Raw genomic sequence first — 24,370 nt, 5'->3', positions numbered from 1 at the left:
TGCTTTCTACAAAGAACATCCCTGTCTTAATGAAATATGAAGATCTGGAAGACAGAGCTCCTAGTTCCAAAACTCTTTTCATTGTAGAGATCGCCAAGAGAAAAGTAGTCTTCCATGTGAGAATTGTAACTCCACTGACAATACCAAGTTCAGGTCCTAAGGAGCTATAGTAGGAATGTATGAAGGATGCACAGGCAGCACTCCCTGTATAAAGTCTGAACCACTGGCATAAGTGCATCCTTTAAAGTAGATCAACAGTTAAGAGGTCATAATCTTTAAACTACTAAATGCTGCCTAAAGACTGCTGTCAGGATTGGCATAAACAAGAAAAGTCAGGCCAAGTTAAAAAAAGAAAAAATGCCTGAAATCACTTATTCTTGCACCAAGAGATTTATTTCTTCCATAATTTATGATCTTTTATTTAGACAAACCAGCTTTCTAGCCTTAAGCATTGTCTCAACCAAGCTGTCCGAAAGAGCTTTAGGGCCTGATTCAGAGATGGATGCTGCTGCATCCATTCTTTTGTCTGTTGCTAGAGTCGCTGCTGCAATGATATGCAAATGCTAGTATCAGCCTTTCTCCTGGTGTAATAGCCTGCATCTGAATGTGCTAGGACTGAGACGCCCACTTTCTGCGTTTATTCATGCTGTAACACTGCTATCGATACACTTACACCATCGACACTTGCAACAGCCCTATGGCAAGTGCAGTTTCACTGTATGACTCTGGCCTTTTATGACTGCAGCTGTGTGCCTGGGAACACAACCTTTTTCACTGGTATGCTCATGAGACAGACCTTTTGTGTGTTCACTTCTAGCCACCTCCCAGCTGGGAGACATGCAGTGTGGGGTCCCCCTGCCATAGTGGCAACAAGTCCCAGACTGGTCAACCCAGTGCTGAAATCGAAAGTGGGGGCCCCCCAAAAATGAGGTCCCCCATCCCTAAGGGCAACCAGTCCTAAGTTAAATTTCCAGGGCTCTTCTGTGCACCCTGGGGTTTGGGTGTGGAGGTAGGGATGGGTAAGGGATGCCGACATTTGGGATCCCGGCGGTCAGAATTCTGACGACAGCATCCTGACAGGGCTAGAATGCTGACACTTCGTTGGTCGGTATCCTAACCCTCCCCCTCTCTCTACCCTAACCCTCCCCGGTGCCTGAACCTAATCTCCTCCCACAGTGCCTAAACCTAACCTACCCCTCCCTGCACCCTAAAGCTAACCCTCCCCATAATAGAGCCATAACTAGAATTTTTGGTGCCCTGTGCCAGTGAGAGCATTGGCGCCCCCCCCTATTTTTTAACTAGGGACATAAGTTAGTGCACCTGAAAAAGGGCCATGGCCTCATGGGGAAGGGCCAGGGAAGAGATAGCTGAGGCCAGGAGATGCTGGGGATAAAAGAAGGGGAAGCTACAAGTGAGAATGATAAGAAATAGGAAAATTGACAGGCCCAAACAGCGCCCTCTGCCCTGCAGTGCCCTGTGCCATGGCACAGGTCGCACTACCCTAGTTATGGCCCTGCCCCCTAGTGCCTAACACCCAACCCTAACCCTCCCCCGCTACTTATCTTCTGACTGTCAGAATGCCGGCGCCAGCATTCTGGCAGATGTTGGGATTCCGGTGCCAGGATTCTGACTGCTGGAATCCCCTCTGTCGGTATATTAACTGCATTCCGTGGAGGTAATAGTGAATAATATTTATATTTTTATTGTTCTAATCTAAACAGGTAAACTACATGTCCCAGCAAACTAGCCATAGCATGTGGCACTTAGAGAACCATAAGTGCCAGTGTGCCCAGGCATACACCTGTAAAAAAATTACAATTAAAGTATTAAAATTAAAATAAAGACACACTCCGACAACATAGTAAAAGGATTTTTTTTATATAGCTGCTCCCCTACACACTCATTTACCCATTTATTAGTCACTCAATCCATAGGGACACATCCATGGGTCTTGGCTAAGTAAAAACACTTAAGATGATGCTAATGAGAGGTCACTCATGGACACGCTTCATAGGAAGTAATTAGCGTGGTCCAGGACTGGTTGTCTATTTCAAAATTGGCTGTACAGTTAATTTTTTTGTTTTTACACAGCAAAGACTGCACAAATTCTAATAATCTGTGCAGTGCTTGAAATCCACCATTAACTGACGGCAGATTTTCACCAATTTGTGGCAGGATAGGGGTCCAAACAATGAGCACTGATGGTGGATTTTAATTCACAGAGAAAACGAATACTTACTAAATACAGTTCTTTTAACTGTCATTTGACGTTGATGTCTATTCGATTGCAATTGACTGCAAATCTGATGCTCAGTAAATAGAGCCCCACAGACAATGATGTAGAGCCACAGCTCCCAATGTCTGAATTGTGACATCGATCATCATAATTGTAGAGTCCCAAGTGCAAAGGATTAACCCCTGTTGATCTTATCAACTCTCAGCCACATCAGTAGCAAGGCACATGCTGTTAGAGAGAGCCTGATGAACTGTGTAGCCTTGTGATGGCCTGCTTCGTTCATTTCAAAATGATTTCAATATACTGTAGAATGCCCTGAAGTGGAACTATGCAAATTGCACTGCCTCAATCTTCTCTAGGACCTTTTTAAAAAAAAAAAATATATATATATATTTTATTAAAGGATTCTGTAGTATACATAGGAGTTGACATAACATAGAAAAGAACATAACTGAGAAATGATGCTTAGTGACAACTAACTTTTATCTAGACAAACTGAGTTAAACAAACGGAAATGAATTGTTGAAGGAATAATCTATTAATGGACGATAGAGTATTACCACTATATTGCAAATAAGATGTTGACCATATCAAACCAGTAGAAGGTGGTAAATGGGAATTCGAGAGAGGGTGAGAAAGAAGGGAGGAGGGGAGTGAAATAGAAAAAAGAGGGGGGGGGGTACTAAGCAGTGTGAGTCGCCAGTATCCGTATAAAGAAGCAAAGGGAAAGTGAAGCTATATAGTTGTTAAGGGAGGTTCGGTCTCAAAATGGTCTGTTCATGAAGTCCATATTTTTCCAAAGTGCTCTGGCGTATATAACTAGGGTGATTTGTTCCACCCTGTAAGTCAGGGGTCTTCAACCTTGGCCCTCCAGCTGCTGTGGAACTACACATCCCAGCATGCACTGCCACCTTTTTGATATAACAGCATGCTAAAACTATGGCAGTGCATGCTGGGATGTGTAGTTCCACAGCAGCTGGAGGGCCAAGGTTGAAGACCCCTGCTGTAAGTGCACCAGATAGTGTTAATTGTGGCAGGTAGAGAGGGGGGTGTAGTTGATTTCCAGCACAAAGCGATTTGGCATTTAGTTGTATTAATTACATAATTGTTCAGTTTCTGCTTTGGGTGTGAGATATGTGGAGTGGGTCAAGATAGTAAGGAATATAGAGGAGAGTTTGGTATTTGTATTCCAACTATTGATTTAATTAAATTTTTAACTTCTGTCCAGTAGTGCTGGATACTGTATGTGGACATAACCACCAGATGTGCAACAGGGTTTCCCGCTGACCACACATATGCCAACATATATAGGGTACAATATGTAGGGTAAATAGAATGAAGATGAGTGGGTACCAAGTACGATCAAAAATAGAGTATGTAGGAACTCTCTTTAATACATACTGAAATAGAACTTTAACTATATCCATTCTGATTTTGGACCAATCCTCGGGGTCAGAGTCTTGCCCACAACGTGCTCCCAGACCAATTCGTGTGCTTCTTTTTGGGACTGGTTGTGGGAGAGTAGAAGTTGGTATATAGTGGATATGAGTCCCTTAGTCGATTGAGGATGCCAACATAATGATTCTATAGGTGAGCTATGAGTGGTGGAAGAGGATTTCATGAGAATATGATAAAAGTGTCATATTTGCAGAACTTGGTAAAAATACTTTGTGTGGAAGAGAATAGCAGGTTTGAAGATTAGCAAAATTAGGGAAGGTGCATATAGGTGCAACATCAAAGGGAAAGAGAATATTATGACTAGTCCAAAAGTGAAGCAAGTCGTGGTCCATACCTGGGAGAAAAGTATGTTTATTCCATAAAGGAGCTAAGAGAGGATGGAAAGACCGAAGTTGGTAGAATCTAGTATAGAAATCCCAAGTGGCTAGTGTGAAGAGTAAATTGGTAGCAATGGAGTGATAGTAGCCCGGTTCTGAGGCAAATACCTTCTTCTCTAGGACCTTTTTGCATAGCAGAACATCAGTCTGAGAGCCAATAGAGATTAGTCTCTGTAGCAAGAGGATCTTTTCTGACTGGTATCGAACAGTAGTCATAAAAATATAATTTGCAGGCAGGGCACTAGCTTGGATATCCGATAGGGAATGATAGTGAACTGTGAATCTGTGTTTGGTGGATGTCAGGAAAACTCATCTTTGCCCAAATTCTAATTGACAACTTTAATTATGGTTGTTGAGGAATAATTATCTAGTGCTGTTTTTCATGATTTGGTTTGGACCTCTTAGTTCCAGAGAAGAAATTTATTATGACTGACATTCCAGAGAATTGTGTGCTACTTTGTAGCAGTACTTTGGGAAAGGCTTCTTCCTGTTTCAGTATGACACTCCCCATATGCACAAAAGCAAAGCACACATTATCTTATGCTGGCTCCACAAACATGATAATAATCTCAGTGTACTCCAATGAACTCAGTAGTCACAGAACCATCCAACAGAGTACTGTAGCTTTTGGATATGGTGGAAAGGGAGTGGACATTCTCAGCATGCATGTGTAGGGGACAATCTGTAGCAACTTCATGATGCTGTCATGTCAACATGCCTCCAGTACCTTGTTTGATTCATGCAATGCTGTTAAAGGGTCAAAGGGTGGTATATATGGTGAACTGTCAAGTGAATGAACGGTTAAGGGGATGGTGTATGTAGAAGATACAACAGAAAAACAATTTTGAGACAAGTACCATCATATTTACTATGTATAATTTTAAAATACATATTTGGTTTAAAGATTGAAGTAATAGTTTTTTTAACTTTCATTTTACAACCAAAAACAGGAGTTTCACACAAATGACCAGTAAATGAATGAACAAAGCCAGCAAATGAACACACATGTTCAATGAATGAATATGACTTACATTAATAAAACATAGTTAACAGATTCAATCTGAGACTACGCATTGAATCTAAGATTTAATGCATTAAACTTGAAATTGTTAATTCACTGGTAGTGTATATATACTAGTATTTTTTACTTGTCATTCGCTGAGTTGCTAACTTGTGCGGCCGCCATATAGCATCATTCCCTCTGTGTCTCTCCAGACCCATCCCTTAATGTTCTCTACAGCCTCAGACTCCCTCCCATGCATTTTCAGCCTCATGTCCCTCCTGTGTCTGTCCAGCCTCATGCCCCCTCTATATCTTTAATACCACATGCCCCCTGAGTATCAGCAGCCTCATGTCCCCACTCCAGTAACACATTAATTCTTCACCTCTATAGAATGCATCCCCTCCCTCACTGCTATAGTAAGACATTACCCACCCTCAACTATGTACTACACATTCCACTCCGTCACCTCTGTAGTAACATATTATCCTCGCTCACCTCTGTAGTAACACATTTCCTTCCATTGCCCATGTTGTAACACATTCAACATTCCCCTCCCTCACCTGTGTTGAAATACAATTCCTCCCTCACACCTGTATTAACACATTCCCCTCCCTCGCCTCTGTGGTAACACATAACCCCTACTCTCCCCTGTAGTAACACATTCCCAACCCTCACCTCTGTAGTAATGCATTCCTTTCCCTCATACGTCTTGTAACACATTTCCTTCCCTCACCCCATAGTAACACATTTGAAATTCCCCTCCCTTACCTGTGCAGTAACACATACCTTTCCCTTACCTGTGTAGTAACACATTCCCATCCCTCACCTGTGTAGTAACACATGCCCCTCCCTCACCTGTGAAGCCACACATTCCCATCCCATACCTGTGTAGTAACACATTCCCTTCCCTCACCTCTATAGTAACACATTCCCCTCTCACTGCTTTTGTAATACATTTTCCTCCCTCACCTGTGTAGTAACACATTTTCCTCTTTCACCTCTGTAGAAACACATTCCTTCCCTCACACCTGTACTAACACATTACCCTCCCTCACCTGTGGCCTAGGAGCTATTGAGGAATCTGTGAAAATACATTTTACCCCTTTGCAGTATGGTCTGCCTCATAAACCATGTCAGGATCATACAGCTAGTGGCAGCTCCAGAGGTGGGTGTGCAGCGCAGTCCAATATTCAAATAGGGGAGCCACACCAACTGCCAGTGATGTTTGACAGCAGTTGGAGTGACAGTTGGTGTGGCTCCCCTATTTTCACACGGTTAGGAGTCGAATTTCGATAAATCCCTGCTTAGTGTGTGCCTACATCATGGAGGGCATATACTCCCTGAATTTCAAGTTTCTAGGTCCATGACTTTGGGATGGGCATTGACGAGTCAGTGAGTCAGTCAGGGCATTTGTTTTTATATATATATATATATATGGCAGAAAGGGGCTGAGACTATTGAGGTACAGTAGATGTAGGGGTGGTAAACTAAAATAAATAAAAATATTGTTTTAGGGGCATGCTTAAAAGCTAGGAGGCTGGACTCTTTCTCTGGACTATCACATCATCATACATGTTGGCTTTGACACAAGAGGCCATAATTATCGAGTCCGCATTGCTTTGCCCATTATTTTGTATGAGTTTTTATTCTTTTTAAGTTTAATAAATTTGTCTTCCAATAAAAGGATTTTACACAACGTTGAGCTTCTGATTGTTTACTTTTTAGGATATAACTATATGTGTCTTTTTACCACAAGACCTGAAATTGCATGTGCTGTGGTTTACCATCAAGCTTCAACTTTACAAAATTACTACAGAAAGCCCATATATTTACATTTATCAGGTAAACAGAATGAAACAGAATTCAGTGTTACCTTCACCACATTCCTCTTTGTTAATATATGATCTAATGATTATAGGAGGTATTCATCAAAGCTTGGAGAGAAATAAAACTGTGAGAGATAAAGTACCAACCAATCTGCTCCTAACTATCATTGTAGATCAACAAGTGATATTCTTGTTATCACTCGTTGCTAATCTTAAATGGTGCTCCAACCAATCAGCTCCTGTCAGGAGCTGATTGGTTGGAGCACCATTTAAGATTAGTAATGAGTGATAATAAGAATAACACTTGTTGATAAATAAGTCCTTGTGTTTGAAAAATGACAGTCAGGAGCTGATTGGTTGGTACTTTACCTTTCACAGTTTTATCTCTCTTCAAGCTTTGATGAATACCCCCCAAACTTAGGTAACAGAAGCCATCTCCAGTGTGGTAAAGAGAAGCAGTCAGCAATAAATGAGATCCAGTCACATTGTTGACAGTTACCATTTCGACATTCATCCCCAGAATGTCGACATGTACACAATGTCAACATCTGTAATGTCGCCATGTGAAATGTCAAAAGTCTCAGAACGCTGACAGTTTGGCTTAGGCACCACAGGGAGGGTTAGGTTTATGCTGTGGGGGGCAAGTTTAGACACTAGAGAGTGGGTTAGGGGTAGGGATTAGGGTTAGTGATATGGGGAGAATACGCACCCAAACCGCCGCTCTGTCAGACGTCTGCACCAGAGATGGCGGTCACATGACCATTGGGTCCTGGAAGCCGATGCAACCATTGGGACCAGGTAAATGACTGCTGGGCTACTAGGGACACTAGGTCGACATTCTGTCATGTTGACATGTCATCGGTATAAATATGATGAATGTCAGAATGCTAAACATGTCGACATTTTGATCATGTCGACATTCTCATGACAACGTGATGATAATTGTCGACCTAACATACAACACCCACAATAAATACACTAGTCCAGCAGTTAAATTAGTTTCAATGTACAATGAATGGAAGAGCGTAAATAAAATAACAACAGCATAACTCTTAAGCCTCTCCAGCTCTAACTACCATTTAAGGTTCTCTCTCCACCTGGTGGGTCATAGTTTATATCACAACAAAATTCAGTTGCAACCAACACGTTAATCCAATTTACAAATCACATGTTTCTCTCTCAGGATTAGCTTCCCTGTTTTCTTTCCCCTAGCTTCCTAGTCCTTTCCTCACACTGGTGCTCACAGGAGTGTATCTAGGGGTCTGAGCTCCCCTGGCAAAGTAATGGACTGGCGTTCCTCTCCCTCCATATTTTCTAAATAATTACATTCTGTCTCCCCAGCTATCCCCCTTCTGTGTCCCCAGCTATCCCCCTTCTGTTTCCCCAATCATCACTCTTCTGTGTCCCCGGCCATACCCTTTCTGTCCCCCCGCACCCAGCCCCAGCAGCTCACACAGATACTTACAGTACCATCTCTTCTGGTTGCGGCAGGAAGGCTCCTCAGCAAGTGCAGCAATGCAGCGCGCGTGGCGTAAAAAAAAAGTAAGCAATGCAGTAACAAGTCACATACATATCTGGGAGTTGTGCTGTGCTGTACTTTTTTAATGCTGCTGCACCAATCCCCATAGATGCATATACAATGCAATAATGTGTACCTGTATTTTTACAATTCATCACATCGTGCAGCTCCCAGATAGCAGCCGGGATGGATGTAATGCTTACCTTTGGGGTTCTCCAATGGCCGCTGTCTGTGTTTCAATGTACGTGATTTGTTACTGCATTACTTACTCACAAACTGCCCAAAGTGCTATATGAATAATTTGTAACAGTGTCCTGGTGGGCAATTGAAACTTTTTGTATAAACTGAGGCGATCACCTGTTAAGTAACACTGACTATTGGTAAATTAAAGGCAGTGAATAAGCATATCATAGAATAAGGCTATTATGCCATTAGAATTCATATTAATTATAACAACGACACAAAGACAATGACCATAGTTTGTATAGAACAAATTTTATTACACTTATTTTCATTCTTTTTCCCAATTCTTTATTTTACACTTCACCACATTTTAAAATAATAATATTTGTCATTAATAATTTGAATGTATACCAATAAAGTTTTTTACTTTTATTAATGAATTTGGTCCGAGTGAACCCTGGTAACTTTTCTCCTTCATATGTTAATAGTATTTTCTTTAGTAGTAGGTAGCACCTCACAATAGGCTCACTATGTTCTGTTGGAATAACTTATACATTAAGCAATACTCGCACATAGGACCATATAAGAAGAGGACATCATACAATTACAATACTGGTGGGTGATTGACATTTCTATGGAAAGGATATTACAAATGGTTATGGAAGCAAGGATTCACATTTTTAATGCGCAGAATAACCGCACTAACTCTAAACCATATTTTTATTTTTTTATTTTTGTGGTATAGCAAAGAATATGACTGAATTCCTATTTTTGGGTTCTGTCGAGAGATATTTTTCAGTCTGTACCTTTAGGAATACACAGAAAGGTAAAGAACAAACTACAAACTAAGTTTCTTATTTTGAACTAAGTTTCTTGTTCATTTTTTCTTTTATAGTAGTTATTTTGACATATGATCTTTTGCAAAGCTTTCTTGCTTTTGATTTTCAAGATTTTTCTCGAGAGGTCTAAAAAGAGATGAACTTTTCTTTTACAGTAGCTGGGTAAAATTTCAAGTGGCTGGGCCTTCACTTCCACCTACTGCCAGTATCTGAAGACAGTCATTGCCTTAACATAATTTTTCCCTGACCCCGTTGAGAAAGACTGACAGGTTTCAGTCATTTTACTTGCTGTTCCTCCAGTATATAAAATATGCTCAGTTGAGATACATTAAATATTTAATCTCTGAGTCTTCTCTCTAAAATACGGATGTCGCTCATAAAACAAAATGCCCCCACACATCAATACTCATAGAGGAATGTTACTTTTTACAGAAGAGTAAAATCTTACCCAAGTTTATTCATTGATCATTTGGTTTATGACTTAAACATGAAATGCATCTGAGATGTGTTCAATTTTCTATGCAAGATCTTTTTCCCAGAACGGTCATTGGCGTCAGTAGATATGTATTGCTGGAGATCTCATTTGTGTCAAGATATAGTTCTACCTCAGGGGCAGAAGGTTGAGAACTTTCTGAACTAGAGTAAAAATAGATTCTTTTTTTAATATAACCACACTGTGGGAACTGGCATACAATAATTCCACTGTCCCATCAGACTCATGTAACAGTTTGCAATCTAAATACAAGATAGCAACGAAGATGGATATAACAGAAAAAGGCTAATACTGTAAGTTGTTATAGAAACAACCAAATAAGAGGATATGAAAAGGAAAATGTAGTATTCAATCTTGTAGTCTTTCTTGCTTGCCAGTCATCTATATACATTTGTTAAAATCAATATTAATTCCCCTTTATTTCTAACATGTGCCATGTTATAAAACAAAATGTTCTACCATTTTCCTTTTATAGACCATGGGGATACTTATGAAAACGTTGGCTTTAACAATTCTAACCAGATTAGAATCTAGCAGCCTTTTTTCTATTCCAGTTTAGACAAGTTGTAGAATGAACTTCATTTCATATTGAGGTAAATGTGATAACACAAATCTCCAGCATGAGAATGAGTGGAGTCTAATGCTGGGTATATGTGTGCATGATAACCAATGTGTACAGATGATATATCTGTGAACAATGTCGTTCACAGACATATCGTGTCGGCTGTGCAGCACAGCTGATGGCAGATATATCTGCAGATATACTGTATCTGCTCATCATACTGTGAGTACGGGTGGTGGCAGTCAGTCAACCAACCGTACATTGCTGCAGAGGCCCCCGGCCAGTGGGACCGCAGTGACGTTTGTTCATTATGTATGAACAACCATCATCAGCAGATATGTCTGCAGATCAGTCGATGTTACTCTCCTAGAATATATATACATATATATATATATATATGTGTGTGTGTGTATATATATATATATATATATATATATATACAAATACAGTGCTCCGGCACTCCTTCACACAGTGTCAGGGCATGTAGCCCAACCTTGCTCCATGCCCTCCAAGGAGGACAGCACCCCCACCTTAGTGTACACAGAGAATCACAGGCGGCACTCGGAGACTGGTGAAACACGTAACACCCTCAATGGAGGGACTTTATTGGGTCAACATTTCGGGGTATTGTACCCCTTCGTCAGGACAACATGATCATGTTGTCCTGAGGAAGGGGTACAATACCCCGAAATGTTGACCCAATAAAGCCCCTCCATTGAGGGTGTTATGTGTTTCAACAGTCTACGAGTGCTGCCTGTGATTCTCTGTGTACACTATATATATATATATATATATATATATATATATATATACCATAGACAAAAAACCTCACAGTTTCACATGTCCCATTAAGGCTGCTTAGGCATGATATGAAAATTCACAAAAACTATTGATTTTCTGCCTCTCTAACTTCAAAAAGCAATGAAATTACGATAATTAAGGCTGATGCATTAATGGACGTGTTCCTTGTGCAATACAGCTATGGTATGCCATCACAGCCTGTGGTTAATTGCAGATTCAGCACTCTCACAGAATGAGATTGCTGTCACTCACAAAATGGTGGAGCTGCTAATTCACTGAATTGTGTGCTCATTGGAATACACACATGCATTTTTTCCCCTGTATTTCCAGAACCAGGACCGACTCAGAGGCCAGTGCTGGTTGCGCTAAATACGGGGGACCCCTACGTCATTTGTCCCCCATATTTTGGCAACCAGGACTGTTTTTCAAAAGCCTGGTGCTAGTTGTGCTTCATACGGGGAACCCCTACGTGGTTTGTCCCCTGTATGTGGCACAACCAGTACTGGGGCTCCAAAAAAAATGCATTTCCCCTGTATTTCCCAGAACCAGCACTGGACCCTTTCTAGCAGGGGGGTGATGCCACAGCCAGGGAGCCCTTTCACCGGGCTCCCCAGCCGAAGCATCACCCCTGACTGCTAGTCAGCCCAGGCTGGGGATCCCAGGGGAGTTGGGGACCCCCCCATTAAAGGGGTTCCCCCTCTCCAGGGCACCCCAGGCTGAGGATGTTTTTATTTTTAAACACAGAAGCACAGATGGGTCTCACTGACCCTTCCGTGCTTCTGTGTTTGTTTTATTTTAAACACAGATGCAGGTATCACAGAATTTTCAGATGCGATAAGATCCGAGCCTGAATCTGTGTGCTGCTACCTCCCCCGGGTCCTAACACCTACACCACCACCGCCCGCACCGCCGCCACTAACACCCGCTGCCGTCCTCAGTTCCTGGCCGCAGCTAATGCCCGCTGACCCCTACCCCCATTCCCCAGCATCCCGGCTGGCTTCCTGCCCCCTGGTCCCGGCCCCCGCTACTGCCCGCAAACGACGGCCATCTTGCTGCACCCAAGTGAAACCACTATGACTACACATGCTGGAGGCTCGTACTAAGGCTGCGCAACAAGTTGAAAAGTCCTATCTCTACAATGGCGCATTCTTGAAGTAATAGATTAAAAACTGTAACCTTCTAATTTACCTGAACCCCAAAAGCACGTACCCTGGAACAATAGTTACCTAATTAAACAAACCCCAAGTATAAATTTGCCACCTACCCTAAGTTCCCAAAAAAAACCCATAGACTACAGCAATAAAGTGGTCCTAATTGAGAATGTCAGAAAAATGAGATAGTTGGAGCTTTAGATTACTCCCAAATCCTAATTTTTTATGTTTATGCCCTGAAATTTGGCATGCAGCATCGTGCGACAGTTCTACCTGCCCCTACCAAATTTTAACTCTGTACCTCCTATAGCTTTTGAGGTGTAGCTGCTTAAACACCTTGCCCCCCCCCTTCGGAATCCGACTGTGCCCTTATAATATATATAATGTATATTACCTTGATTTATTATGTAATATGCAGTTGCTTGGTTTATACTGCTAAACTCTCTGCTGCTTTTATGAAGTTGGAGACAATTACATGACAGATGCCCCCTTATAATTCTGACATACATCATGCAATTCCAAGAAGTAATTACAATTTCTAATTAACTTTAAATTCTATAGAATATACCTTTTGCGATTGGGGGAAGTTATGGATGATACACCACAAAACAAATGAAACCAATTAAGTGTATGCAATTACTTTCGTAGCATATAGAGCTGATATGGTAATTATTCCAAGCTTATTGTATTTCTTTTATTCCATAATATTTTTGCAATTATAAATGAACTGTAGTTTTCCAGATTAATGAAATTTCATTAATCATGTAATCAAATAATCTTCAATGTATGTAACTACATCAATGCACAATATGTCTGAATGATACATTGTTGCCAATTTTTCTGATAAAATAAAAGTGCACATCTTTAAATAATCCAAACTGAACCTTTATGTGGCTTTGCTTATATGAATGAGATGATGGTTGTATTGGTAATTTAAACCAGTCTGTTCTCTGTGGCGGATTGTGCAGCCTTGGGAATACGAGATGAGTTTCTGGCTGTAGTTACCATAGCTGGCAGACATTAATTTAATCATTGGGATTATAGAGTTATTACCCTATGTTTTCACCTGCATGTTTAATGATGCGTTATTTGGGGAAGTTTGTTCAGCGCTGTCTACTTCCACATCTCCATAAAATTCACATTACTCCTGCCAAAGTCAACAGTGTTTCTCTCTCTCTTTGAAAGTGCTGTGCAGAGCAAAATGCAGAAGTCACAGATTAGTTCATTTGCAGATTTACTAATGCCAGCAGCAACGCTGATACTGTGCATTGTTTTATAGGTGCATATTGTGTGTAGTTGTTAGTTTATTATTTATGATTTAGGTGGCAACTTTATGAAATATTAATTCTAACCACAATTAAGCTTGTTGGTTATTATACAGGCATCAACGGTGTGCACATAGGGAAAGTTCTGCTCTCCTCTTGATCCCTCATGAGGAATATTAACAAAATTACAGGCATTACAGATGTGCAAGTATTTCCCTAGCGAACACAGATCTGGCATCTTCTACTTTCATCTGTTTGCAGAGAAAAAAACTATTTAGAAATCAGAAATATATTACATGCAGGGATATTGAAGAGACCTCCGTCAACTAATTATGCGAACCCATGAGAATTTCTTTCTGAACCAGAATTCACTTATTTTCTACTAAGACATTTGTCTTGTAAAATTGCATTTTCCCATGTGGAGCAGGACTTATTGGCTATCAACTTAGTTGCAATGAAAAATTCTGCTTTAATGTTATTTTAAAATGCACACTAAGACGCTGATGCAGAGCAAGACATGTGCCAGTTTGTGTATCTTAAACAAAAATCCCAAACTGATGCTCAGTTTAGTCTCATACATGTCAGAAAACAGCAAGCACGGATATGCGCCTATGAAGATTTAGGTGGATCTGACACTTCCACACAGGGTTATACTAATATAGCCCGAGCACAGGAAGAGCGTGCTCACATAATTGACAGATGCAGAGAGGCATAGAGACACAAGTAAATCCATCCAAGCCATATTTTTTTCCTAAGGCAGATGCAAATATGTGATCATGATGGTAATGTTCACCAGTACTAGCGAACAGTTTGTGATTGAATGATTGCGAAGGCACCACTGGTGCTGATAGGTGTTTTCTTTATTACTCATGCAAATATTATGATTTTTATATATGTGCGTTAGCTAATTTCTTTCATTCATAAACGAGTTGTACTTGCTATGCTAGAGAGATGTATTAAAGTCCATGGCACCAATGTACATTTACATGTATGCACAGGGCCGGATTAAGGTCTGTGGGGGCCCCTGGGCAACAAACTTGCGGGGGCCCCTATATACCACAGTTTCTCGTCACCCTAGGAACATTTTTTTTCTTTTTTTCCACCTCAGTAGTAGTGCCCCTCTTGCAATGCCCACTGTAGTAGTGCCCCTTATGCAATGTCCCCAGTAGCAGTGCCCCTTATGCAGTGCCCCAGTAATGGTCCCCCATATGCAGTGCCCACTATAGTAGTCCCCCCTATGCAGTGCCACCTGTAGTAATGCCAATTATGCAGTGCAGCCAGTAGTGGTCCGCCTATGCAGTGCCCCTTATATAATTCCCCCAGTAGTGGTCCTTACATAGTGCCCCAGACCTGCATAGGGGGGACCTCCAGTAGTGGTCCCCCCCTATGCAGTGACCCTTATATAATGCCCAGTAGTGGTCCCCCTATAGAGTCCCCCAGTAGTGTCCCTTATATAGTGCCCCCAGACCCAGTAGTGGTTCCCCCCAATGCAGTGCCCCTTATAAAATGCCCCACTAGTGGTCCCCCTATAGAGTCCCCCAGTAGTGGTCCTTATATATAGTGCCCCAGACCCAATCTTGCTCCCCCCTATGCAGTGCCCCTTATATAATGCCCCCAGTAGTGGTCCCCCTATACAATCCCCCAGTAGTGTCCCTTATATAGTGCCCCCAGACCCAGTAGTGGTCCCCCCCAATGCAGTGCCCCTTATATAGTGCCCCAAGTAGTAGTCCCCCCCTATGCATTGCCCCCAGTAGTAGTGCCCTCAGTAGTAGTCCCCCTATGCACTGACCCTAGTAGCACCCCCCCAGTGCCCCCATGAAGCGCACCCCCCCTCCCCATGCAGTGCCCTCTGTAGCGGCCCCCCTATGCAGTGCCTCCTGTAGCGGCCTCCCCTATACAGTACCCTCTGTAGCGGCCCCACCCTCTGCAGTGCCCTCTGTAGCTCCCCCCCATGCAGTGCCCTCTGTAGCGGCCCCCCCTATGCAGTGCCCTCTGTAGCGGCCCCGTTACACACACACAATAAAAGAAATAAAATCGCAACTTACCTGAATCCCCGCTCTTGACGGGACCGCCACAGTCAGCTCCGGGTCCCGACTCTTCTCCTTCAGTATGGGAGAGACGTCAGCGTCATGACGTCTCTCCCATCACAAGCTTGTGAGTGAGCTCCAACTGGCTCCCTTCCATTGTGCAGCAGCCAATGAGAGTCTGCGTGACTCTCATCGGCTTCTGTAACATATACACAGCTGCCGCCGGCGGCTGTGTGTATGTCACTGTGTAGTGTGACTACGCTCACTGCGCGGTCTACACTACACTAGCGGAGGGGACACTAGCGGCAGGTGCAGACAGCACACCGCTGCTAGTGGGGGCCCCTCCAAGTGTGGGGGCCCAGGGACGACTGCCCCTGTCGCCCCCCCCCTTAATCCGGCGCACTACCCTAGCTACGGCCCTGCCTGACATAGACCTGGCACGTATGCTGCTACTGCAGACCTTGCCATAGCTGGCCAGCATTGTAGTAAACACATTTTACGTCTGTGATTTGAGGAGTAATTATATCCAAACTGTGCATCAGAATCTACATGCTAAGTAAACCAACAATGTAGTTATTGGGAATGCTAAATTCAGGGCTGTATAATGATCACAATATAGCATATTATGTGGTACTGTGTTAGGGGTATATTTACTAAATTGCGGGTATTTAGAAGTGGAGATGTTGTCCTTAGCAACCAATTAGATTCTAGCTCTTTATCTTCTATAAGGTGCTAGATAAATGATAAGTAGAATCTGATTGGTTGCTATGGGCAACAACTCCACTTCTAAAAACCAGCACTTTAGTAAATATGGGTACACACTGCAAAGATATATCCGCAGATCAAGTGATCTGCAGATATATCTGTAAATAATGGTCGTTCATATACACTGAATGACCATCATCTTCCAGGTCCCTCCCCGCGGCTACCACTGCATATGTACAGCCGATCGGCCGATCGCCTGTACACACTTGCCGATGGACAGATATGTCTGCAGATATATCTATCCATTGGCTGTGTAGCGGAGTCAACACAATATGTCTGTGAACGACTATCAATTGATCGGCCAATATATCTGTCAGTGTGTACCCAGCTCTCATAAGAGATTCGAGAATTACCTAATTTTGTTGACACAAAAGTGATTTAAAGCCTTATGGTAGAAATCATTGCAAGCTTTTAAGACTCTATAACCACTTTTTGTACATATGATTTCCAGTTATCACATTTATAATACTCTTATTTTTATTTTACAAACTCTCTAATCTCAGATTATCAAGTAATACAAGTTTTTTCATTATTCAACTTCCATAAAGTTCCACATGTTGTTCATTTATAATAACGTTTTGTGAAACCAGAATGATATATTAATAAATTGTTTTTCTTTTCTTTGATAGCTCTGTAAACATTTATGGTACAATGTATACACTATGCGCAAGAAGAGTGGGTATATTTAATTAAGTAAAAACTTTCCGCCCAGCCCTTTCCCCTCTACCTTGCCAATTCTTACTGTGCCTTGCTGAGAAGGCAGATGGGGACGGGGTGGCTCATCAGAGGCTGGGAACATTGTCACTGTGTATTGCCACACTCCAACCCTGGCAGGGGAGCATTGGCACTGCATATTGCTACACTCCCACCCTGGCAGGGGAGCATTGTCACTGTGTATTGCCACACTCCCACCCTGGTAGGGGAGCATTGGCACTGCATATGGCCACACTCCCACCCTGGTAGGGGAGCATTGGCACTGCATATTGCCACACTCCCACCCTGGCAGGGGAGCATTGTCACTGTGTATTGCCACACTCCCACCCTGGCAGGGGAGCATTGTCACTGTGTATTGCCACACTCCCACCCTGGCAGGGGAGCATTGGCACTGCCTCTCCCTCAAGTTAAGAAGTATGTGTGAAGTGAAGGTCACATTTTGAAAGAGTTTGATAATAGAAGGCACGACAATAACAGTCAGAGATCTGATAGGCTAATCGCACATGAACAACATAATTGTCATGAATCAGGGTCTTAGCCTCTCATACAGATTGAAACACTCATTCATTTCTGTGTTCAAAACACCTCCGAGACATTTCCCTGTAATTGCCTGATGCACCTGTTGTCTCACCTGGTCAGCCAGGCCAATGACGTTTCACCACTCCCTGTTTAATCCATCCCCTGGATTCAACTCATTGCCTGAACAACGTGTTCCTTCTCAGGATAGTTCTAGGCTCCAGGTCTCACTCCCTGTGTCCTGTTATCATGTCTCCAGTGACTTCTATTGTTACATCGTGGGCTACTCACTATTTACTATCTTCAGCTAGTCAATGCCGCTCTCTGTGAGCCGTTACCTGCATTCCATCTGCTGCTGTTTATCACCGTCATCTACTGTACCCGCGCTGCATAGAGACTTGCCCTCCTGCTACTTCGTTGCTGAGCCAGGATGTGCATCTGTGGCTCATCCCATCTGCTGCTGTGTATCACCGGTTGTATAGTCTCCGTGGATCCCGCTCTACGTAGGTGCCACTGGCTGCTATCATTGGGACAGTGCATGCAAGTTACATGTTTTCTGATAACTCCGTGCTCTGTGGTTCACTTCATGTTAAATAGCTATACTATTGTGCTGACCTTGTATTGGTTTCCCTGTGCTGTGTGCTATTGTCTTGGGATGGTTCTCAGTAGGGTGCTTTCTGTGTTATTAAAACTGAATTCAGAATAAAATGAGCTATAGATGGAATATGATAATCTATGTCATTCTGTATATTCAAGTAAAATAAAGATACAAACTGAAATATTTCAGGCTAGTTAATTTGATACATTGATATACTGTACATAAGACAATGTTTTATTATTTTGAAATGTTACCCTGTAGTAGTCCATTGCTGTAAGGATACAATTTTCATTTAGAGAGTATTATTGCTTATCAACTCATCTAATATGTGAAAATAGTTTTGTAATTGTAATTAATAACGTTATTGTTGCTTGGATCAGAGGCAGATGATGAAACATATCCATGTCATGCAAATCTACTACATTATACGTGTGTCTTTTTGAAGTGGTCAGCAGTGTGCGATGACTATAGACAAAAGTATAGGCATGGACAGTTGGCAGACAGTTGTGGAGATTCCTCATCACTTGAAAGGGAAGATTATAGTAGAAGCAGCAACTGTCTTCAATCATTTGTGTTATAAAAACATTCACTGTACTTTTAAGTTGACAGTGACAGATTTGTGTTGAATGTAAGACTTTTTAAGGAAACACTTAAGATTAGCTGTGATCCAAAGAGAGACCAAATCAATCTATACTTTGTGGTTTAGTCTGTGATTTCTTTTGTGATTTCAGATCTTTGTCTTGATACTGTAGGTTGTTCAGGAAATCAAATTTTATGTATTTGTAATATGAACTCTGAGCAGGGCCAGATTTCCATGAGGAATTGCAGGCGGTCATCTAGGGTCTGTGATTGTAGGGGTCCCGTCTATGCGCCCTTTATATAAACAATAATAAGGATTTGCAGGGGGAGGGGGAGTAACAAAGTCTGCTGCTTCCACAAGGACACTAACAGAGCAGCAGGGGAGATGCTTAAGTAGATGTAATCCCATGAGACTGTGCTCCCATAGGATTCAAGAAAGCTGGGTCCTGATTTATGAAGCCCATCACATGTTTGTCTTTCGCCCCATGTCGTTCAGCCTTGTGGGAGTGATTACAGAAGAGTCTGTAAGCGACTTGGGTTGGGATTTCTGCAGGCACTTGGTGGCCAATCAGCTCTATTCATAGAGCAGATAAAAACACTGTTTTGCGGTAAAACAGTGCTTTTCTCTTCTCTCGTCTATTCGTAGAGAGGGTTACCGTGGAGGAACTTGTTGTTTTTCCTGCAGCACCCCCACTTCATTTTGGTGTCACATCAGCATACTTATGTATGGTGATTGTGATTCATGAATGCACGAAAAACATGATTTTCCATTTTTTTTTACTAACAGATTTGCCATTTCTGATAGCCGTAATCTGTACGTTTGTATGTTAAGACAGGGAGATGTGACATACTTCCCTGTCCTTTCCAACACTACTCCGTGATGGCTTTGTGCCGTTCTGTGCCAGCAGCCAATCAGAGGAGCTCAGGACATATGCATATGCTGGGTCACCTCTTGCTAACTGTTGGCCGCCTCAGTGCCCCCCTCCGTTCTGCTCCTACCCCTACCGTCGCTGAATTTTAAACTATATATTTTTTTAATGACAACCCTTAATATAAGAAGAAGACTCACAATATTTATTATTACATTTGGAAGGAGGCAATATTTAATTATTGAATTTATTTGTGCTAGACAATGTTTAAAGGACCACTATGTCACAATGAGTACTTTCAGTTATTTATTGATAGAGAATATGTTCGCTTGAAAATTTATTTCCTCTTTCAATTGACATGCTGTACTTTACTTTTGATTAACTAATTCTTGGTTCAGGGATAGTGTGTGTTGTATGCTTACTAATTGATAAGTGATCATCTACTTCAGTTTTTCAATAGAAATTTTAGCATTTGTGAACTGTTAGTAAATATTTACTCTGTAACAGTGCATTACAATTGCTGAGCCAGACTTTTGGTGAAACTGAATGCATATTTTTGTGAGATTTTACTGCAAAACATTTAACTTTATCTTGATTACTCAACCGCAACACCAGATTGTGAAATAAATATTGTTGTTCTTTTGTATCCCAATTGTATTGCATATCTCTGTGTTTGCCTTTGGGAAAAATCTTACTTCTCTACCAAGGCATGGTACAACAAGCAGATGCTTCCAGAGAGGAACCATCCCACATCCATGTAACTCTGAGTTGTACACACCACAAGATCCTTACATAATTGGGGTAGTACAAATACAAAGAACAGCACTGGGTGTGATCTGTTGTGTATGCTACAGGCTTCACATATAAATCTATAGAATTACATCCTTTCTTCCACCTATAGTAACCTCTAGTGCAGGGGTGGGGAACCTTTTTTCTGCCAAGGGCCATTTTTATATATACATATAATATTATTCGCAGGCCCGGTGCAGGCCACGCCTCCTCCATGTGACGTCACATGGGATGGGGCCACAATCGCCGGTGATTACAGCAATGTGCCCGGAGCATCCACAGGACCTGTAAGGGCAGCGATGTGACCGTCTGAAGTATCTTAAGGACGCCCTAGATGGCACTGCTGCATACATACTGGCTGCAGGGTACAATTCTAGGCACCCTGCTAGCCAGATGAGGCAGAAAAAAGCTCCAAGGGCCAGACCAAATGATTCCGCGGGCCTTACACGGCCCCCCGGGCCTTAGGTTCCCCATCCCTGCTCTAGTGCTATGTGCTTACTTGTACTCTGTTACCTCTTAGTTATTGTATGCTATAGTATAGGTTTATACTAAAGAACAGTGCATACAAACATAATAGTAGAGACTAGGCCACAGTGCAAAAAGAAAATACAAGTTATACATTACAATCAAAGACACAGGGTATACAAACATCAATAATAGACATACTGTATACATTTCAAAATTGTGGCAGGTAGTGAACAGAATCTGCATGTTCATACACAATAGTCAAGAGGGGCATCAGAAAAATATAACACTGGGGAAAAAAGAAAAAAAAATTCTTGCCAAGGATTTAAGATCAGTTTGAGAGTACTCGCAGGTAATATTTTCACATTAGATCTTCGCTATAGCTGAATTGGCTCCAGTTTTCAAATTAATGTGAAATTATAAAATTTAATTATTTTCTCCATTTGAAGTACCTTACTAGTCTTGGCCTGCTTTACTTAACAGAATCGACTTAGTTTTTCTTTTTTAACAACTACCCTCTTTCAACAATAACAAGAATTTGTTTTATTTGTGATAATGTAGCTGGTAGTCACGTTTGGGACACGTAACACAATTCTCCTCACTAACACTGGGAGGAGGCGTGGCAGTGCACTGCTGAGCCTGCTGGGACATCCCAGCATACAGAGAGGAGCAACGGAGAGGACCGAGTGACGCAGTTAGCACACCTCCTGTTCCTTTGTTCGGCCCTCTCTCTGTCCCACCACAACCAATTTCCTGCAGTTTGGGCTTGTTTTGTTCAGTACTTCCTCGGCTTTTGTTGGGAGTTAGCACTGAATGTGTGAAACAAAATGTTGTCGCCGTAAAAATTAGTTCTTCTTGGAGACGGTGTACTTTCAACCTTGATGTTTTTTGTTATATTTGTGGCAAATATAGTGTTGCAAAAGAAAGAAAAAATATAACTGCATTCGTAAAACAAGCATATCAGGCTTATTTTGGACATCACATAAGCCAGCAAGACAAGATTTGGGTGCCTCACAAGGTTTGTAAAACCTGTGTGGAATCACTCCGCAATTGGACTAAAGGTGATCGAAAGGACTTAATTTCGGCATACCGTACCTATGATGTGGTGTGAGCCAAAAGATCACTTGAGTGCCTGCTATTTTTGTGCTGTAAATGTGAAGGTTATGAATCGATTTAAGAAATTCAACTGGGAATACCCAAGTATGGATTCTGCAAAACAACCGATACCACATAACGAAGATTTACCTGTACAGTACCATCATTCAGTTCTTTGTGCGAAGTACAAGTGACAACACAGATGAAAGTGAGTTTGAAGAAAGTTCCTCTACTTCAAACACATTTTCTCAAAAGGAACTAAACAATTTAATTCATGACTTGCATTTATTGAAAAAAGGAGCTGAGCTTTAAGCATCCAGACTTCAAGAAAAGCACTGTCTTAAGCCGGATGTTACTATAATGTCGTATCGAAACAGAGAGCAAGTCATACTGCTGTTCTTTAGCCAAGATAACAATCTTGTGTATTGCAACAATATTTCCGTAACTTCTCCAGATGATGGGCTTACCAGAATATTGAGCAGAAGACTGACGGCTCTTTTTGGATAGTTCTAAAAGGAGCTTAAATTGCGTATCACTGCACAATGGGAATAAATTTGCATCGATTCTATCGGTCATTCAACAAAACTTAAAGAACAGTATGAAAATATCAAGTTAATCTTAGAAAAAATAGCTTATTGTCAGCATCAGTGGTCTGTTTCTGTCAATTTAACAATGGTAAACTTTCTTCTTGGGCAGCAAGGTGGATATACTAAGTATCCTTGTCACATATGCTTATGGGATAGTCGTACAAAACAAAAGCACTGGTAGCAAACCATATGGCCTCCAAGAGAAGTTATAACTGTAGGAGAAGCCAACATCATTCATGAGCCCTTAATTTACTTGAAAAAAATCATACTGCCGCCTCTCCATATCAAACTAGGTTTAATGAAACAATTTGTAAGAGCATTGGACAAGGCAGGCAATTGTTTCACGTATATTTGTTGAACATTTCCATCTCTTAGTATTGAAAAATTAAAGGCAGGAATTTTTGATGACCCACAGATACGGAAACTGGTGATCCAAATTTGACAACATCTATGACTGAAACTGAATCTGAAGCATGGTTGATTTATGTGTCTGTCATTCAAAATCTTTTAGGCAATCACAATGCAGACAACTATCATTAATTAGTCCACAGCATGCTACAATATTTCGAGAAAGTAGGTACCAACATTAGTATTAAAGTACATTTTTTTGTACAGCCATTTAGATCACTTCCTGTCCAATCTAGTAGATTTAAGCAAAGAACAGAGTGAACGGTTCCACCAGGGTATTCAGGTAATGGAAGAGAGATATCAAGGAAGGTGGGATCGTCACATGATGGGTGATTACTGCTGGAGTCTGCAGAGGGACTGCCTGCAACAAGAATACTAAAGAAAATCCTACAAAAAATGGTCCTCATAGCTTCTTAACACTTTTGTATGGAATTATCCTGTGTCTTTTTATAACATTCTATGAATCGAATTTAATCAGAATAAAAAAATATACGAGGGTTGTTCAAAAAGTAATGCCTAAATGCTCACAACTCAAATTTTATTATAGATACAGATTTGAAAATTTGCAGTAAAATACTTTGAAGTCTTAGTAACAGAATGACTCTACTCAAAAAATTCACCATCTGTCCTCAAACATTTTCTTCACCTCTCAACCCAAGCTGTGAATCCACTTTGGAAAAATTCCAGTGGTTGGTATTTGACCCAGAAACGTATGGCGTTTTTAACAACCTCTATGTTTTCAAAATGTTGACCCCAGAGACAATATTGGAGAGGGCCAAACAGATGAAAGTCAGAAGGGGCCAAATCAGGACTGTATGGTGGATGTGGCAGTATTGCCCACCCCATTTTGGCAATGGCCGCGGATGTTGCCATCGAAGTGTGTGGTTTGGCATTGTCGTGGTGTAAGATGACATTTGACAGTGAAATTGTTAATTTTTTTTGCGGATGGCTTCTTTCAGCTTCTTAAGTGTAATAATGTATTGATCACTGTTGATTGATTGGTTTGGTTCCAAGTAATCGATGAGAATAACACCTCTGCAATCCCAGAAGAATGTGGCCATGATTTTGTTTATGGATCGCTGTGATTTAAACTTTTTTGGCCTAGGTGAACTTCGGTGTTTCCATTGCTTTGATTTGGCCTTTGTTTCTGGGTCATAAAGGAATACCCAGGTCTCATCTCTGTAATGACATTTTTCAAAAACGTCTCAGGGTTGGCTTCAAGTTTGGTCAAAAGGTCATTGCACA

At 41.5% G+C, this 24,370-nt stretch overlaps 1 protein-coding gene across 1 annotated transcript in view; it reads left to right on the top strand.

Annotated features, from left to right (window-relative positions):
* Positions 1 to 24,370, top strand: part of ADGRD1 (adhesion G protein-coupled receptor D1) — a 596,761-nt gene that overhangs the window by 300,620 nt on the left and 271,771 nt on the right. The gene's annotated exons all lie outside the window — the stretch shown is intronic.

Source organism: Taudactylus pleione, unplaced genomic scaffold, assembly GCF_031769625.1.
Source record: "Taudactylus pleione unplaced genomic scaffold, aTauple2 ptg000282l, whole genome shotgun sequence".
Classification (NCBI taxonomy): Eukaryota; Metazoa; Chordata; class Amphibia; order Anura; family Myobatrachidae; genus Taudactylus; species Taudactylus pleione.
The sequence above is the reverse complement of the archived record's forward strand: the minus strand, read 5'-3'. Positions and strand labels throughout refer to the sequence as shown.